Consider the following 17505-nt stretch of genomic DNA (forward strand, 5'->3'; position numbering starts at 1 on the left):
TAAAGGCTCTTAGCTAATAACCACTCAAGTTTCCCCCAAAGTTTCGTTCTACTGTTTATTTGTCATGTTACATTCCTCATAGCTTTTCAACTCAGTAAGGTACATTTTGATATTAAGGAACCTATCAGTGGAATTCATTACAAAATGGTACACTTAGGCAAGGTGATATTGGGAGTCAAACCCAGTTTTCATTTCCAAAGTAATCCCACTTTTTCACAGTTCTCAAAAAATAGTTCTACTATTTTTGTTTGTTAGTTTCATAAGATCCTTTCCGCCTAAATTCAAAATGATGGCATACCTTGGACAACATAGGACCAACAAGTTTTCTGCAGTTAGAAGTCTCTCCCCAGCATTTTATGCAGGGCTTACTTGTGAGTAGTAACAGCAGCCCTAGAGGGAGAGAGATCCTACATCTCTTATAAAGAGACCTGCAAAGCTAAACAAAATAAAACTCAATGTTCAGTCCTCAACTGACATGATAGTTGGTTGGAAAAAATTTCATGCAGTGGCTTATCAGTAATTTCTTTTAAATAGCTGACTGTCCCCCTATTACTAAAAACACCTGGAGAGGGTCGGGGGAAATGGGATTTTCAAAATCACTCAGTGTTGGTCTAACTTTGTTCCCATTGAAATCAAGGAAAATTTTGCCCATTCCTTTTGAAAAATCAACCCTGGGCTATTCCAATTAAAATTGCCCCATCTGTGAGGAACACTGTTGTTAAAATCCCACCATGCAATCTACATAGGCTGAAGAGAGAGCATATTTGCAGAGTCACCTGAAATCTCTCAAGAAACTCCTTGGCACTGGGCACTCACCTAACCACCGGGCTATTGAGTCAGTCTTTCTCACTCTCACCATCTCTCCTAGTGGAGCAGTTCCACTTTGAATAAAAAAAATCAAATATTCATTGGGCCAGAAAAAGAGTCACTGACTCTATATCCTTGTGGTTAGGGCACTCACCTGGGATATGAGAGAGCTAGATTCAAGTCTCTGTATTAAATCAGGTAACCAGGGACTTGAACCTGAGTCCCAGGCATGCCAGGGGAGTGCCTTTAAGCACTGGTTACTCTAGGGGTGTTCTGGACCTGCCCCTCAAAAAAATATTCGAAAGGTCTCACTTTTGTTCTGATGCAGAATGAAAACAAGTGTCAAAGCCTAAATGTTTCACAAAATAGAATTCTTGTTTTCCGGCCAGCTCTAATTTACAGTCCCCACCTCAAGGCAAGTGAAATAAATAAATATTGAGTAAAGAAACCTTAACTGGATCCAAGGCATTTTATTAAATAAAAAGTTGTGTTTTTTTAAAGTGCTCTTGCCAACTCTTCTTTAATAATTAAAGCAGTTACCCATATATCCACTGACCAAGGCATCCTTATGCAAAAATGTTTCTACATCTAGACTGTCATCTCAGATAATACCTTTTGGCCCTATTTCTTGGGCTCTCCAACAATGTTTAGTAGCAATCGCTTTATATAAAAAACAGAAATTCAAGTGGATGTGAACTATCAGTTGAGAGAGAGAGAATTTGTGGAGATTATTATACTTTTAGGGCCCCAAATCATCACTCACTCACAGCCGTGCTGCCCGACTGATATAACTGTGATTGTAACTGGGAGAAAAATTGTAATTCAGGCAAATTAGTCTATGCTTCAACCTCTATCAGATGAGCATATCCTACTTTTGTAGAGAGAAACATTTGATAATCATATAGGTATTTCTTTAACCATGGGCCTAATTTTCAGAAGCATCTAGCATCCACAGGATGCTCCTAACCCTGAATCACATATGCAATCTACTTTTAGGGCAATTTTTTTTAGACAAATCATGATCCCATTGCTGGTTGCACAAGTCTGTCTCCATGTCTTTGAATGCAGCCTATGCTATTTTGTGGTTTTTGTTTGTTTTCTCTCTTTACCAAGCCCATCTAATTTGAATGAAAGAATGGTATAAAGCAAATTTCTCATTTTAATTCTGAAGGCAACAAAGAAGGCCAGGCCCACATTTTCAAACTGGTATGTGTGTAATTAAGTGTCCAAAAATGCAGATACCTGTCTTATTCTTAAAAAGAACAGGAGTACTTGCGGCACCTTAGAGACTAACACATTTATTTGAGCATAAGCTTTCATGGGATGCATAGATGAAGTGGGCTGTAGACCACGAAAGCTTACGCTCAAATAAATGTGTTAGTCTCTAAGGTGCCGCAAGTACTCCTGTTCTTTTTGCAGATACAGGCTAACACGGCTGCTACTCTGAAACCTGTCTTATTCTTAAATGTCATGTGCAGATAACCCTCAGCAGGAGAGCTGTGGGTGCACTTTTTGGGGGGAAAAATAAATTCACAGGGTTATAAATGGCAAGAAACTATAGGACTCTCAGCCAGCTAATTCAGGGGAGTAGCTCTGTAATGAAACCCCTACATTTGGTTTAATGAATGAAGCCTCTACATTGTGGCTCCTGTTGTCTCTTCTGCTGAGTCTCTGGGAATATATTTGCACAGTCTCTGAGTTACTTGTTAACTTCAGATGGTTAGGCCTAAACATGATACCTTATAGGATATTAATATAGTATAAGATTATCTCATAAATGCAGAAATCAGCACTGTTCCCAGGGTGATCTCTGTGCTAAGCTAGCAACATTTACTCTTTTATCCTGGGATTTTTGGAAACCAGAGTTGAAGTTCTTTAGGATTAACAAGCCCTGGTTCTGCAAAAATCCCAATGGTTTTGAGTTCCTGCTAGATGTAAATGATAAACCATACATTATCCCAAGTCCCTCTATGTTATACATTCAAAGGCACATAAGCAGGAGCAGGGTCCTTCCTGTTTTGTTTTCATTTTTAGGTCCTTTATAATTAAATGAAATGCTAACAAGATTCTAGCATGCTTAACAGAACACCAACCATCACCTGTAGCTCTTGTAAGCGGTTTATACCAATATTATCAGATTTTGGATGAAGTTGGTTCTGTCTGTAGTACGGGTAGATTTTTTTCTTGTTTAAGCTGCACTCTGCCAGGGGAATTTCTGTTACCAGGGCAGTCAATTTTGATTTGTATATCAATAGTGTTGTGTCAGTAGCCAGAGGGTATGGCAACTGGGCTTTCCACAAGCTTTTATTAGTGCTGTTTCTGGAGGATTGTTTCAAATTAGCTGTAGTCTTGTAAAAATACAGTATAATATTATTTCCCACTTGTAAACAAAATGGTGACTAATTAATACACAGAGAAAGGCAGGCAGATTTCCTGGGTATCTGGAGTTTGACAATGGAGCTCTGGTTCCTCAAACTTTTAGAATGCTGTAAGTCACCTTTTCCCTACCATTTCAGACTCATTCTTGTCTCTGCCCATAAACCACTGAATGCTTCCTAGATAAAAAAATATTATAGACATGTCTGTGGGGCAGTTACTAGAGATGGCCTCAAGCCATAAAATTCAGATTCATATCCTGATTTCAAGTACCCCCAAGTTAAGTGCTGTTTCAGTTTAGAGGTTTATTTCAGCCCATTTTAGAGATAAAAGCTGCTTGCAAGATAGAGAGCTGATCTGGTCAGAACAGGCATTATTTTCCTTGATCTTTCATTCAGAAAAAATGAAAAAAAAATGAAAAAAAAAATTAAAAAAAACACTTTCCAGGGTTTTTTGATGAAAAATATTTTAATTTTTTTTGCCACTGAAAAGCTGAGGAATTTTGAATTTTGTTGTTTACAGGAAATTGTTTTTTAAAGGCCAGTTTTCATAAAGAAAAAAGTTTTGATGAAAAATTTTCAATCAGCTCTAGTAGAGGGATAAGATGGAAGGCCTGATTTACCAGTGCTTTGCATTTTGCATAGTAATTAATGCCAGTTCAAAATAGGTGTGCAAAGTACGACTTAATCCGATTGATAGTGTTTTACACCCTCTTTGTAATGTGTAAATGTCCACAGAAGCTGTAGGGTAATGGAGAAAGAGGCTCAAAATGTGGTGAGTGCTGCCAGAACAGAAGGTGGCTGATTAATCTTATACCATTTTACAGACTCCTATTAATAGCTTTTTCTGCCACACTCCCACAATCCATCCCCTTGGTGTGTAAGTTGCCACTCATTTAGTACACCCAATGAATGCCAAATCCATGCATGTTACAACATTATTGTCCTCCTTTACAATAAACTTAAGTTTGACATTTTAACACCACTGGTTGTCACCATTTAATTTCCCCCAGACAATCCCGTTGGAGTTTCATCTGTTCACATCTGTTCTAAATTTATCCCTTTCAATTTAGTTCAACCATTTATTACCACCTTCAATATATAAAAAAACCAAAACCAGAACCAGTAACAAATGTGCTTAGTGCAACTGCATGTGGTAGGTCTTTGTCTGGGTGGCAGGAAGAAATGGGGATGGGTCTCATTTAAGAATTCCCACAGCATTTGGATTGTGAATGGTGTGGAGCCAATGGGGAATCAGGAAGTGTCTGGATCAGATGGGGGCACTGACCCACCTTCTGCTCCAGGTGAGGGGGCGTTTATATCCCATGCATTCTGGAAGGACCTCTAACCGTTTCTCTTTCTCCTATGCTAGCATTGCTGTAGCTAGGAATTTGTTGACATTTCCACTATGTACCCTGGGATGCAGGTGTAGGTAAGAAGTTTAGGACACGGACAACCAAAATGCCTGAAATAGAAGGAAGGCTATGGATGGCATGAAAGTTAGATAGATCCTTGGAAGAGTCACGACTATTTTCTAAAGGGAATGCCAGTAATTATTACATTATATTCATACAAGATTAAAACTGACCTTCAGTAAGGAAAAGAGATTTGCAATGTTGCTAATAAATGAGTCAATGTTTGTGCAATGTGTTCATTCCAGGCGGCCAAGGATGGAGAGAGCAAATAGGAGGATGAAAGTGCTGAATCAATAGTCAACATGGGATGCAATTCAAGGAAGCACGTTGTTGAGAAGCCAGGAAGAAAAAAGGAAAGTTAAAACAATTCTGAGCCATGCTTCAAATTTACTCAGTTTATCCCCCAGACAGAGACCTTTGCTGAAATTTGGTGAAAAAGTGATGAGGTGTAGTAGATAGTTCTAAAACATTTGAGGAGACAATTTGCCCTCATCCAAGTTACAGTGCTGGAGCCATTTTAATTCCTCTGGCAGGGAGGCAGGGTCATCTTTTTGGTGGAGGAGATCAGTGTTATTCAATGGAAATAATTCTACAGGATACAAAATTCCCAGAAGGGGAGGTGGAATGTTAAGTCCTTAGCATTGGCATGGTTTCCTACAGAATGCCCCGGTAGCTTATCATGTATTATGACTTCTAGTCTCCTTCACCTCCCTTAACTCACTTCTGTGTGAAAAGCAGTGCTAGTTTGAAGTCTCCCTGTTTTGCCTAGTCCCTGTTAATATTGTAATACACCTGATGTACACAGGGCCCACAGGTTTTTAGGTACCTCTATATTCAGAGGCTCCTGAATAAACCAGTACCACTTTCCCCCATTATAGCTGCAGTCAGCATTCAGTTTTCTCTTGCAGGCAGCCAGAGCCTTAATTTGGCAAACTTTAAGATGCTGTGCAAGATTTCTCTGTTCCCTCTGGCTTTTTTAGCTGGCATGTAGTTCATAGACATAGAGTGTGGCGCACTAGCTTTTTAAGCAATCAATAGATTTATTATTGGCAGGTGGGCTGGGCATGCAGAATGGTATCTTGTAGCCATATTGGCTGGCAATCGTTTAGTTAAGCTTCTGTACATATACCAACACACTATGTGATGGGCACATAATAAACTACTATTATTAAAGCAAATCATCTACATATCACTGTAAATTCTCATTAGAGATGGGCTAAAGCCACAAGGTGCTTTGCAAACATAAACAAAGGTCCCTTGCCTTCCCCGAAGAGCATGCAATCTAAATAAGACAAGAAATAAATGGGAGATAAAGCATGATCAGACAACACGTCAAAGGAGGAAGGCTGAGGGGATTATTAATGATGAAAAGAAATAAAGAAGGATTGCTTGAAGAGATGGGTTTGAAGGAGGTGGGTTTGAAAGAAGACAGTGAGTGCTTAGCAAATACAGACAGGGAAACATGTGTAGGTGTAAAGAACAGTGTGGAATGGTGTTCATTTACAAATGAATAAAAAATGGTCTGGTGACTATAGCACTGGACTGGGACTCAGGTGATTTTGGTTCAATTCCTAACTCTGCAACAGAATTACTCTGTGACCTTGGACAAGTCACTTCATAGCTCTGTGCCTCAGTTCCCCATCTGTAAAATAAGAATAATAATACTTGCTTTCTTCCAGTATATGTCTGTCTCTACTATTCAGATTGTAAGGTCTTTAAGATGAGAGCTGTCTCTTACTATATGTATATACAAGTTCTAGCACAATGGAGACCTGAGATATAATTTTGAAAAGTGCCTAAGTCACTTTCAATGGAATGTAGGTTAAGGGCCAGGTTTTTAAAAGTGTTGGACATCTAAAGATACGGACAGACATCTAGTGGATTTTTCAAAAGCACCTTGGTGCCTTGATTTCAATGGGAGTGAGGCATCTAGGTGCTTTTCAAAATCCCACCAAGCACCTATCTTTATCTTTAGACATCTCTGTACCTTTAACTATCAGGTCTAAGTGACATAGGGTAAAATTTTCAAAAGTGTCTTGATCACTTAGAAGCCTAAGGGCTTGTCCATATGGCAAGTTACTGCATGGCAACCCAGAGTGACTTGTCTTACTAGGCTTTCATGTAGTAGTACGCCAAGCTGCACTCTGGGACTTCCATTGTGCTGTAGTAATGTCCCCGTGGGACAGTACTATGTGGCATAGAATCTAAGGCCGGAAGGGACCATTAAGATCATCTAGTCTGACCTCCTGCATAACACAGGTCATAGAATGTCCTCAAAATAATTCACAGAGCAGATCTTTTAGAAAAAAAATCTTGATTTGAAAATGGTCAGTGATGGAGAATCCACCATGACCCTTGGTAAATTTTTCCAATGATTTATTATTCTCACCGTTCAAAAGGTATGCCTTATTTCCACTCTGAATTTGTTTAGCTCCAGCTTCCAGCCATTGGATCATGCTATACCTTTATCTGCTAGACTGAGGAGCCCATTATTAAATATCTTTCCCCACGTCGTTCAAGTCACCCCATAACCTTCAATTTGTTCAGATAAATATATTAAGCTTCTTGTGTCTATCACTGTAAGGTAGGTTTTCTAATCCTTTAATCACTCTCCTAGCTCTTCTCTAAACCCTCTCCAATTTATCAACACCCTTGGATTGTGGGCACAAGAACTGGACACAGTATTTCAGCAGTGGTTACACCATTGCCAAATACCGAGGTAAAATAACCTCTCTACTCTTACTTGAGAGCAGAGTCACACCCTAGTTTGCTGCACAGTAACTTGTCATGTACGTAAGCCATCTGTCTCCTTGAATGTTAATGGGACTTAGGTTCATAAACATCTAAGTCACTTTTGAAAATGGAACTCAGGCTCTTAAATAACGTAGGATCTTTTGAAACTGTTGCCCCAATCTCTGGGCATGTCTTCACTGCCCCACAGTTTGAACTGGGCGGGAGGGGGTGAATAGCAGTGCTGTACTGTCACTCCCCCATGTGGATGCTGCAGGAGTGAATTTAAAGACCTGAAGTTTGCACTCATAGTCCTCTTCAACAAGACCTTTAAGGACCTCTAAATTTGTGCCCAGAGCATCCACACGGGGGAGTTACAGCACACACTTTGACATGCCCTGCTATTCACATCCCCTTAGTCCGCCCTGTGGGGCAGTGTAGATATGCCCTCATTAGGGACTCCAGAAACTAATGTCGCAATAAGTAAATAAAAAAACAAACAATAATAATAGCACTTATTTGAAAACAAATGTGTACAATAAAGTTTTATTTTAAACAGAGGATAGTAGCAAGTGCTCCTGCTCCTGTTAATCAGTTTGCTCAGTGGATACAATAGAATGTCCATCACTTTAAAGCCCATCTATTTCATATATGTACGTTCAGATATTCGTAGGATACAAAAGGCTGACACTCCTAATTTAAAACAAATGTAGGGGGGGGAAATCAGCTGCATGAACTTGGAAACAAGCTCCACTGGCACCATTGCCTTTAGCAAGATGCTATCTGACATCTTTTGGCTGAACAAGTCCATTTGTGAGTGGGATTAAACAGTAAATCTCTCTGAGCAGCATAATGTTTACTGGATATTGCTCTGTCGGGCAGCTTGTGTTTTCACTTTATTCTGCTTCTGTATGCGAGGGTGTAGAATTTGTTAATCTAAATAAAACTCAAAATAGACAGTGTGGTTTACAGAGCTGCTGATGCCTGGTGGGAAAATTTGAAAAATTTCTTTAGTGAAAAATAATCCGGTCTATGAGACTTCTTCTCTAAACCTCTCTCCCCTCATCTCACCATTTTAAAAACAAATGACCTCTGATACGTGCATGCCAGTCCCACTGAGTTGGAGGCAGGAAGGCAGAATTTGACCCAATATCTTTGCTTAGTAAGAGTTTGTATCCACTTTGTTGTTCATTTGTTACCTCTATGAAATACAGCTACAGGTGGGCTTATGCTTTATGAAGGCAGGTAGACGGGGTCCTTGCCTGTATTCTTAGTGGTGACTATTTGAGGGTGCGAACAGGATAGCTGCATTTTGTTCCTTGGTAAATAATAGGGATGAGATTTCCTCCTTGGGTCCCATTGTTTTTCAATTTCCTAGCAAGGCAGAGGCAGGGGTTGCAGGGCTGCGCATCCTTCACCGATAGCCTTGTTCTGGGACCTTTTAAAATTCCACAGCCTCACTAGCTTTGTGAGCTTGTCAAAGCTACATTGCACACTCTTCTCCTAGTCTGTGGGATAACAGTACCATGGATGTTTTCACTTGTGCATTGTACTCTTAGGGCAGTCTCAATTCAACAGTCATTCTTCATGGAAAGGTAATTATATTCCCTCATTTGTGCACCAGTCCTAATTTGTCTCTGATGCAAAGAGGGTGATCTCCGTGCCACACTCAAGTCCTCCTCACCATGCAGTCCTCACTCAGGATTTACTTCTCAGAGGGTTCCCTTTTTACAGGTCCTCCATTATTTGTATTTTTCTTTCCCTCATGGGGTGAATTTCTCTTTCTCAAAGTAGATCCTCTTGCTAGTTCCTTGCTCTCGGGTAAGGATGCTGCAACTGGGAGAGGGATATGGCCTGAGAGCCCACTCAAGGTTTTGCTAGCAAAGGAGAGATTCATACTGAATAACTTCTGCTTGTCTTCTGCAAAAGTCAGCAGCTTCATTTCACCCAGGACTTGGCAAACCTTTATTTATAATTTCAGTTCACGTGGGTGGACACCAACTATAATTTCAGTTCATGTGGGTTTTCATTTGCTATGTTTCACTTGGAATTTTGGATTTGAACAAACTCCCAGATCTCAAAACAAATCTTAGACAAAAACAACAGAGTGAAAAACCAAGAGAAATTGTCACATTTTGTATCATTTCAGGCTGAAGTCATAAATCCCTCCCCATCATTTATGAGGAGATTGATGCAAAATGCAGCCCCCATTTTCTTGAAAGATTTATGAGCCTTGGCAAACTTTAAGGTGCAATTTGGCTGTGTTTTTAAATGAAACCCACACATTTCTACAATTGACCCATCACTATGACACTTGTACCTTCCCATCATTATGTCCCTTTACTGAAAGCAAAACTTTGAAGAACAATACTGCATCACAGAGAACTGGCAATATTATTATGAGAACTATACTTTATCAGATATCAATTTAGTAGCCCCTCTATTTAAGAGGCATGGGGATTGGGTTGGGTCATGGCAAAATTTCTTAGCGGTAGCTGCCAGTATCTTAAGAGTATCATTTTTGTACATGACAGTATTGCTGCCCAGCTGTTAACTATACATTAAAAACTATATGCCACTCTGTGTGTGCCGCACATTCAGCTAAAATAAGAACTAACCCAAAGCTTCATTCACAGCCCAAATCAAATCTTGTTTGATAAAATCAATATTTTTTTTCTCTTTTTCATATACATCTACATGTACTGGTCTGGCGCAAATCAGGAGCAAAAAATACAAGACATTTTGTGAAGGAACCTTTTTTTGTGAGGTATCCAGCCTGATTTCTGGATGAAAGGGGTTCAGGGAAGCTTTAAAAACCTTTGGGTGCTTCTCTTGGACTGGCAGTCAAACTTTCCATGTTTTCCCACCCATACAAGAGACCTGGCTAATCAACCTGGGCTTTAAAAAGATGTGCACCCCTATTACTGGCTGTGATATTAAACTCCTGCTCTGAATTGCAAGGACAAAGGGGTCTAATTTGTGCCATTTTTCACTCATGTAACTCCGCTCAGTTCAGTGAGGTTACTCAGCCTTACACAGTTGGGAGAGCATAATCAAGAAGCCCCAAGAACCTTGGCTTTATTAAGCAGAGGACCATGTGAGAAACAGTTCCCGACACCTAGGAAGTCAGCCTCTAGTCCCTACCAGATCTTAATTCCTTTCAGCTCTTAAGTTATAGACCTCACTCCTGTCGTAAGAGCAGACGGCGAAGAGCTCTCTGAAGCGGATTGCCAGAGCTGCCACTCTCAGAGCTTCCTTCAGCAAAAAGGATTAGAGTGTCCTGAAAATGTCAATCAGATATCAAAGATAAATGAAGATTGAAAAATAAAATGTACAGTTTATAAAAATAAGTCTTTGGGAGACACACTCAAAGTCCTTTGAAAAATGTAAGAGGAATATGTCACCAAAACAAATACATGCTCTACTGTCCAACTTTAATTTTTCACTGATAAAACCCCCAAAGCACTGCAGCCATACAATAAATAAAACAGCTAAATCCCCACTGGTATCCAATTTCCATTTACCATGACTAAGTGTCTCTTAGAGCTGATGCACTTCAGCTGATATCAGCTTATACACCTCCCACTAACCAGGTGGCCTATGTGTCAGTGAAAAGACAGGCCTATTGGGACTATCACAGCCAAGGACATACTGCTCTTCTTATAACAGGAGCTGCATCAACCACACAGCTAAGCCACCCTAGCCGTGCTTGCCTGTTGAATTGTCTGTTGTTTGGGTTTTAATTCACTTTACTAAGATTGCTTTTCATTCACTTAGTGACAGGTAGTTATTTGTTTGCAGGGTTCCATTTGACATTTATTGTTAGTGTAAAACACTAATAATAATAATTAGTGCCTTTTTAGAGTTGTCTGAGGTTTTAGTGCTGGTGCATTGTTAATATAAAACATCCCAACACTTTGCTGTGTATAGGATAGTATGATAGTATTTAAATATAACAAAGGGGCTCATTATACTGAGACCAGATTGCAGTATCTTTGAGCCTCCCTTAGCAAGCCAAGACTTAGCATCCTCTAAACTTGTCTGCAATGCTAATACTTTCTGTAAAGGGAGGAAAAAACCCAAACCCGACACTCATGCAATTTTTTATCCCCTGAGAGATTCTAAAATCTAGACTCTGTTTGGGGAAGGAGGGACATAAGTGAAACTGCATGAATTCTGCAGTCATTTAAGGGTGACCTCCACAACAGGATAATAATAAAAGTGTGTGCGTGCATGCACATAGGGGAAGATGTGTTGCTCAGATCCTCCCCAGGGGTTACATCTACGTGTCTGGTCAGTGCATTGTAATGGCTGTCTGCCTCAGGAGCTCATGGTATTTTACAGGGGATAGCTGCCCCTCAGTTAGATATAGTTATAGGTGTACGTGGCTTTATTTTATGGGGTTTAAAACTACTAAGAAAACAGAAGTATTTACATACTGTCTACACATTAAATTACATGACCTTAATAATGGTTACTGTATGTATAATGAAAATGGAAATAAAAGAATAAGACATTTAGCAGTCATAACCTGCCTGTTGTCTCTCAGAACTTCATCTTTTGTAGTTCATGTCTAATCACAGCTGCAAATTTCTGTCAATTGTCTCATTTCCATTGGGGGAAATTCAGGGATGATGTCTTCATTCCTACAGTACTCAGGCTCTGGCCAGATCCTATTCCATTTAAAATCTTCGGCCACATCCTCAGCTGTTGTACATCAACATAGCTCAACTGAAGTCGATTTACACCAGTTGAAGATTTGGCCCTTTATCTTTTATTTGATCAGGCTGCGACGAGAGGAGGAAAGCAGGAATGACTGGAAAAGGCTTCTCAAGTCTAGGCAGTGGACTTTTCTCAGGGGGGAAAGGGGTGGGAGCCGAGATGAGGCATCTCTTTAAAAATGGACCCTCAGAGTCATTCCATAGCATAGAGTCAATCTGCTATAGCAGAAATGTCCTCATTGATAGATATTGTTTGAGGAACAGTCCACGATTATCACATGCAATGTGAAATCTGAGCATAAATATGTTTTTTTCTTTAGGAAAAACTACGTTTGGTTGACACTATATAAAAACACCAACCATATTTAGCTATTGACACATATTTTTCTAGTTTGGGAAGTGCACTACAAGTGTGTACTAGCTGACACTTAAAAAATAATGGCCTGAAATTGGAACAAGCACTGTATTTTTAAATGTACTCTAAGTACTGCTGCCACAGCTGAAGGAGATGAAAGAAAGATGGGAGGAGAGAAATGAGAAGAAGGGAAATGAGAAGAAAGAAAGGCTTAATTCCAATAACTACTAACACCTGTCCAAATCCTCTTCTTCCAAGTCCCAGCCAAGCTGAATCAAAATAAATGGCATGTGGAGTATTCTATAGGTGGATGAGCTTTGTTTTAGATTCAGTTGCATATATATTTTCAGGCAAACGTTTCAACTTTTACTCTATTACTACATCTTGACACAAGATTAGAGGGATCAAGGGATCACTTACAGAAAAGGTAGTCTGTCCACTAAGGGCCATTAAGTCAACTCATATTGACATCTTTGGGAGCAAGAGAAGGCCCTATTATACCATGAGGGAAAAATACATCAGATGTGACTTTCAGTATAAAAATTTAATAGAATTTTTTTATTTGCCTATTGAAAACTTGTGAGTGTGAAATATGTTGGATTTTATCCCTATAATCATGTTAACATTAACTACTTCCCCATAACAATTGTTCTGTCTAGGGTGACTGGGCAATAATGCAGTCTTTCCTGATATCAAACTCACTTTTTCTATTTAAGTTAAATATATGCATTTCTACTCGATGTATTGGGCACTCCAATGTATTTTTGTTTCACTACCTCCAAATAATTTAACTAAACAACCCTTTTAAAGGAAAGTCTATGTTTGTGCCATCTATCACCATTATGCCAACACAACAACAGTACTCTCCTTTCTTGGGTTTTGGTTTTGTCCAATCCACTCGAGGAAGCTACGACTCACAAAAGAAACGAAAATTCTTTGCCTCCTTGTACAGAACAGAGACAACCATCTGTGATCGCTATAGCACTGGTATTTGCTGTCTACTACATACAGCACACAGAGTGACAATAGTCAGCTTAGATGCAGCCAGAAAAGTGTGACATTCCCAGAAATGTGAAGGCCACATGAGAATATAGATGGATGTTACCTGTCTCTCAAAGAGAGGAAAACTGAAATGACTGCTGGCATTGCCAGGAAGTCTTTGGAGATCAAAAACTGTACTATTAAAAATGTATTCCAGAAAATAAAAGTATAAATTACAGTGAATATAAATTGGAGATGAGTTAATGCCAAAGATACCACATTTCAGTGGGAAAAAAAGGAAAATAGATTGGTTTCTTTTAGAGGTACTTTTCTATACAAAGATTTGGTGAGTGAAAAATCATCTGAAATATTTTTATAGCAATGGTATTCATTTAAAGTAAATAATCGAAGGCAAAGGTTTTCAATATTAGCCTAAAGTTATACTCCTATGTTCACATTTAGGACCTACTTGATTTTCAAGGGAGCAGAGCACTCAAAAGTCAAAAGTTTGAAAATCTTGGCTAGAGCTGGTTGGAAACCTTTTTAATCGGAATATGCTATTTCATTGAAATCAAAACTTTTCATGGGAAAGGGCTAGTTTTGACTAATTTTTTGAGTTGGAAAACTTTCAAAAAAGTGTCAAAGTTGTCAAAATGTTTTGTTTCAACATTTTCTAAACGAAAAATTCCAGTTTTCTGCTTTTGTACTTTTAAAGAAGTAAGCTAACTATAGTTTTTTAAAAAATCAAAATAAAACAGGGTTGAAATCTAAACAAAACATTTTGAAATTATCAAAGCAAATGTTTCAATTGATGTGAACTGATTTCCCCCCCCCCCCCCCCAGATTTTTGGTTCATACAATTGAAAATTTTGACTCTTTGTCCTGATTCAGGCCAGGAAAATTTATTAAAATATCAAACATTTTCACAGGATGAGAAACCATTTCTAACCTTGCTCTAATCTTGGTCTAGTACCCTTGTGACCTGAGACTTGATTTCCCAGGGTGCTTAGCAACTGCAGCTCCCGTTGACTTCAGCTGGAGCTACAAGTGCTCCGCTTCTCTGAAAATCAGGGCTTTGCTGAGAAAGGGGTTAAAATCTGCTATTGACAGGAATGGAAAAGCCCCAGATGAGGAGCTAGATGATGGGAGATGTATATTTGTGCACGTTTACACAGCGCTGCAATGAGGGAATCTGCTAAAATCAGTTGAGAACCAATTGCCTTGTTACTGTGACCTAGATATAAAAAGAATCAAAAGCTTGCATGTTACACTTGGCTTTATCTTCAAGAGCTGAGCTCAGAGTGACCCTGTAGAGTCAGTTTTCTGACTTTCAAACATCCTCAGAAAGCAGTGGAACTCAAGAGAATCCCAATGAAAGGGAAAATGTATTTTGAATAGACCTCTGTGGAAGACAGAAATTCCATTTCACAAAGATTGTGAGATTTCAACATTTGTCCTCATTCTGATTATGAACAAAACACCCAAAAATTCAACATTTGAAAAGAAGGAAAATTCCAGAAAAAAATCATTTTGACAAAATTGAAACATGTAATTGCACCTTTTTTTAAATATTATAATGTATAATACAATCCAAAAAATATTTAAAAATTCAAAGTGAAGTCATATAAAAAAATCAAAGTTACATTGCAAAAATGTCAAAGTGGGTCATTTCTAAATCGTCAAACTATTTTTCCCCCCTAAAACAAAACTTCAGCAAAACTGATACAATATCAGCAAGCATTTTGACTTTGGTTGACCTTCATTCTCTGATGAATAATAGTTCTGAGTAAGTTTATATGACGAGCTCTAATTTTGAACTTGTTCCTTTTGGAGGGCTACTCAGCATCTCTCAGGATCAGGATTGTATCACAATACGTTTTTACTATGAAAATATCAATTCCAGTTGATGAGGTTCGATTAACTTGCCTTCCATTCAGTGGGCTTGTTTGACTTTACGTGATAGTGGGTGGGTTGGCCATCTGCTCAGAACAAGCCTGTGTGTTTATATATTTATTTATTTCATTTAAACTGCAGAAAATTGTCTCTGATTTGTTGCCTGACCCATAAATGGTTACCACTACCCAACATATAAACATATGATGTCATGTAAAGGACATGATTGATGCAGCCTAACCTGAAACCCCATGATGCTGTTTGTCATATGGAGAGTGTGGAAAGAAGAAAAAAAGCAGTAAATTAATAACAAATCTTGATGTTTTCATAAGAAATGAGGATTTCTTCCCTTCCTTATTATCTCTAAATTACTTAATCAGGCATTTGTTACCCAATTGCTGTCCCTAGGAAAAAGCAGATCTGGAAGACAAAAATCCTATCCAATGATAGTGATCAGGCTGGTTCAGGCATTGGTTCCAATGGGAAATTTGTCCAAGTAAGGCCTTCTTGCTCAGGTTGCATATCTGCTACTACCTGAATTTGAAGTGGGTTGTGTGTTTCACATCTCCCCTACAAATTAGAGAATGCAAATAGCGTGTCATGCCTCTGGAGGCCAGTAGGAACCTTCAACAACAAAGTGATAAAAGCTGAGCCTTTGCTAATGACTAACTCTATTTCCCTTAAACAGATGCTGGACTCTTTTCCTTGAGGAGTGGTTATTGTAAAAGGCAAGTATGAAGGAAGAGAAAGTTCAGATTAAAAAAGCAGGCATGCTATGCAGAATGTGCTGTGTACTGTAAGGAAGTAGGGGAATGATTGGCATTACCAGTGCATAACTTATAAGGAGCCTGTTTCCAAAATAGCCTTTTTATATATAACCGAGAATGATAAAGGTCCTACAGCACCTTATAGGCAATTTTACTAGCCATTACATACCTGTTTCCACAGAACTTTTATAAGACACTTAATCTAAAGCACAGAGCTCCAAGAGGTGCCTAAAAGGAAATCTGAATTCTTTAGAAAGTGCCTTATTGACTCCTAGGTGCTCCCATCTCAGAGGGTCTGATCTAAATGCCACCCACCCTCCTGAACAGGTGATGGAACTTGGTGGGGCTGGAGCAAAGGGGTACAGCCCCAGCAGCGAGGGATGGAGATACTCACTGAAGGACACCAAGTAGATCCTTCCCCACCACTTGGAGCCTCTGGCCAGTTAGGTAGGAGGAGCCCACTGATTGGCCCACATCTCACAACTCCAGGGATTTAACCTGGATCATGGGTCATTTTAAATGGAATGGGATCAGACCCAAAGTGATACAGAACAATAATAATTTTGATCCCAGTTATTTCAATATTTGCATGTAGGGTTGCATTGTAATATCAGTGCAAAGATCGTTTGGTACAATAATGCATACAAACCAAAGATAGCATTTTCAGAGAAAGATTTCCTTTTTGTACAGAACAGAGCACCTTGTATGGGAAAGTATGAAATGAAAACATAAGAATTCCTGATAATTACTAATATATAAAGAGCTTTTTTGTCCCAAAGGCTTCCAAACTATGCATAAATAATTTAAGAACAGTAGCACCCTGAAATGCAGTCTGGGGCACAAGAGAAAATACCTCCTCATTAAAGAAAATGCCATGACATCTTTAGGGATGTGTTTTAAATTGCACCTACAAAGTTTGTGCCTGCAATCTGATTGTGGGTGCAAACCATAGTACTTTTGCCTTTAGCTACCTGTTGCAAATCAAGCAGTTAGACTCAAAAGTACACAGATTCATTCTGCTGCTAAAAAAGTGGGTACATTAATGTGTAAAACTGATGCTGTGTCACAGTTTGCAAATTTACCTCTTAATGCCCATGAATAACAGAGAGGTGTGAGGTTTTTCGGATCTTATCCAAAAGACTGAGGGCTCGTTTACATGGAGGGATGTAATGCATTCTATAGCAGTGTGATTTCTAAAGCTTCCTAACATGTTGCACATGAATTGGTCCATGTAGACCCTGTGGGTGCACTTTAATATGGTGTTGTTTGAAACAGTACTACATTAAAGCACCCTATGGAACTTTTAGTGAGCACCCTCAGGGTCTAGAAAGCACACCCCACAGAGCACATTACACTACTGCGTAGAACAAGCCCTGAGTATAGCTGGTCAGAGAAATGTTGGTGGAATCATATTCCACTGGACTATGCAATTCGATCAACATTTTGGTTTTGGAAGAAAAT

Source organism: Chrysemys picta, chromosome 13 (genome assembly GCF_011386835.1).
Source record: "Chrysemys picta bellii isolate R12L10 chromosome 13, ASM1138683v2, whole genome shotgun sequence".
Taxonomy (NCBI): domain Eukaryota; kingdom Metazoa; phylum Chordata; order Testudines; family Emydidae; genus Chrysemys; species Chrysemys picta.